Genomic DNA, 3,388 nt, shown 5'->3' with positions numbered 1-3,388 from the left:
GGTATGTAAATATGTATATATATAATATATATATATATACATATTTACATACCTACATACAAAATAATTCTAAAATTAATAAAATGTTATTTCTTGAATGAAATAAAAAAGAATTGAATGAAATGGAAAAAATTTAAATAAGCCTAAAACCCATAAATATAGAAAAGAAAAATTAAAAAAATGGAGAAGCAAAAGAAAACTACTCTATTAAATTGAAGCAAAGAATTTTAATTTGTGATGATTTATGTGTACAGTTGTGATAAATTTATGATGATATGTTCTTCCCCATGAATTACTCCTGTATATACTTTAGTTTGGTTTTCTACTTGTTCATCACTTACTGTGTGGTGCTTCAGATTGAGTAACGAATCAGTATGAAATCAATTTAATTTTCATATTTTAGTTCCTTGTCTATTCATTTAAATTTTATATAAAATGTCTATCTCCCTCCCACCACCTGTTATATCAAAAACTGAAATATCTTGTTTAACAAGCTTCCATTATTTTTTTTTATATATATATATATCAATGTTTAAGTTATTCTACTTACAAAACATATCTTAAATATTTTTCTTTTATATTATTTGCTAAATGGTATCAAAATGAAGTTACTATATTCTACCTGTAATATGATGATTTTATCACCCTAAATTTTGGGATTATTTAAAACTTATTTTTCCCATGGCAAAACAAGGAAGCAGTAAAACTATAACAATATGGGGATCATTTTATTTTTGATCAATTTATTTTTATCTGTTGGTCGGATGAGAAGGAGGAAGGATAGCAGTCTCATGGATTTTTTTTTCTCTCTTCTAATATTTCCCTAAACTAGCACAGTGGGGTTGGGATACCTTTGTATGATTTGTGTAGTTAATGTTTGAATTGCTGCAGGTTAGTTGGAAGGAACACTTGGGCTGGGAGAGGGATGTACTTCTGAGAAGAAATGATTTGATATATGGACTTAACTGTAGGAAACAACGAGAATAACAAGACAGTAAAGATAGGTGTATTGATAGAGTTTAGGAGCTGCAAGCTGTCAATGTGTATGAAGCTAATACAGGAAATACCTTATAAAAGAACCATTTTAAGTTATAAATTACTATGCTATTTTTGGTTTGACAAGAAAATGAAGTAATAAAACTGGGTTCTACTTTAGAATGCAGTCTACCTGGCCTTTAGCATGTGATCTAATACTAACCTTAACCCTAAACCTAAACTCTAACCTTTACCCTAACCTAACTCTAAACCCTACCTTAAACCTTAACCCTAACCCAGATCAGGTCATTTCACTGTATAGACTGCAGATGCCATATTCTGCACACTAAAGTAACCCCAGAGATTGTTAGTTTTTACCACAAGTCCATGATTTTAAAATATTTTAATTAGATGAGGGTAAAAAAATGCATCAAAATATTTATCAAAAGATTTTAAACCAAAAATTGACAGTATGGAAGACTTACACAATAAATGGAAACCATTTGTTGAATAACTATATATTTATATTAAAAAATAAAAGAAGAAAAAATATTCTGAAATATGTTTCATGAATTAAAGTTGTGTGCAATATAGTTTTAATTTTAGGGAGTAACAATTTGTTAAACATACTTGGAACTAATATTGTATTCCTGAGAGGAGAAATAATTAAACAAGAAAATTATTAATCAGAATAATTAAATGTATTACTTTTGTAATTAAATATCATTTCAATTCCTAAAAATCTCCAGGCAATGTCTTTTGTTCAGTAGGACCTGGAAGAATGTACAAAACAGAAGAAAGGGTACTTCCACTATCAAAAGCTGTTGTTGATGTCTTAGAAACTATTTTATGTGTATCCATTTTCCCTTTCGGTTTATCTCTCCTTTCTCTTCTCCTACCTTTTCCCTCTTCATTTTTATCTGTTGTCGTTTTTAGTTGAAGATCATGGAGAATAAAAGACATCACTTGAAGATAATTGGAGAAAGTGATGAAAACTGTGTTTATATTAAGCATAAAATAAAAACAAAAATCAAATGCAGTACTTGTCTTCAACCTGGGACTTTATCATTTCACTGATGGCTGTTCAGTGATTTTAAGCATTTTACAGACTTCAACTTAAGGTTATAAAGAAATTGGTTATATAACTTAATCAGTATTTAATTATCATAATTTCAGTTGAAGATAATGAGCAATTAATACAAGTGTCTCATGAAATTCTATTGGTTGTTAAAAAAACAAAACAAAAATAAATTCAAGAGGAAAATAATATTGTTAAGACCTCCTTATCAAGACTTATAAGAAATAGTTTCTTTTCCTCCACCAACTTTTTTATATTTAACATTCACTCCCAAATTACAAGTTCTGTTTTATAAGTTTTCCAACCAAATATTAAAAAAAAAAGAAGGAACTGACTGAATAAAAAGTATGAAACTAAATCTCATGACACTTCGTATAATTATTTATCCTGTTGTGCAAAATTATTTTCAGATATGGTTATATTCGGTATCTCTAAAAAAAGCACCTTCGAATGTATCACATGTTTGAACACAGTTTGTATCATCATCATCATCATCATTATAATAATCATCACTATCAACATGCTCTTTCTATTCATCGTTACCATCGTGATGATCAAGATATTTCCAGCTATAGTTGTCAATGTCATTTTTCCTATCAACTTCTCAGCACAATTGTCACAACTCCTGAGAATGGTAGTGCTAATTCTGTTAGGAATTATAGTTATTTTGGTTAGAGTGATGCTAGCAAAATTGTATTGGAGTGCGTGTGTGTGTTTGAGAGAAAGAAAGAGAGAGAGAGAGAGAGAGAGAGAGAGAGAGAGAGAGAGAGAGAGAGAGAGAGAGAGAGAGGGGGGATCATAACTATCTATGAAAATACATGCTTACAGGTATTTTGAAAGGATGTTAAATAAACATGTACAAGTATGTGCATTTTATAGCTCAAAAAAGAAACCATTTATTTATCAACAGACAGACATAGATAGAATAGGCATAGATGTGGCTATATGGCAAGACGTTTGCTTCCTAACCACATGGCGCCAGGATCAGTCCCACTGTGTGACACCCTGGACGAGTGGCTTCTACTAAAACGCTGGTGAGAGCATTTGATATATGGAAATTGTAAGAAACCTGAGATGTATGATTGTATATATGTCCCTTTGTCTTGACTTCATGTGATATATGAAATGAGTGTCAATGTCATACAAGCAATATAATTCATTTCGAATAATCTGTGGGAACACTTCTGGCTATGAGAAAATATCACCTTGCTCGGAAACAAGTGAGGGTTAGCGACAGGAATGGTATCCTGCAGTCAGATATCGGCCTCAATAAATTCTGCTTACCCATGCAAGCTTGAAAAATATGGACGTTAAAATGTAGTTGATATATATATA

This window comes from Octopus bimaculoides, chromosome 3 (assembly GCF_001194135.2).
Source record: "Octopus bimaculoides isolate UCB-OBI-ISO-001 chromosome 3, ASM119413v2, whole genome shotgun sequence".
In the NCBI taxonomy this organism is placed as follows: Eukaryota; Metazoa; Mollusca; class Cephalopoda; order Octopoda; family Octopodidae; genus Octopus; species Octopus bimaculoides.
Note: the sequence above shows the minus strand (reverse complement) of the source record.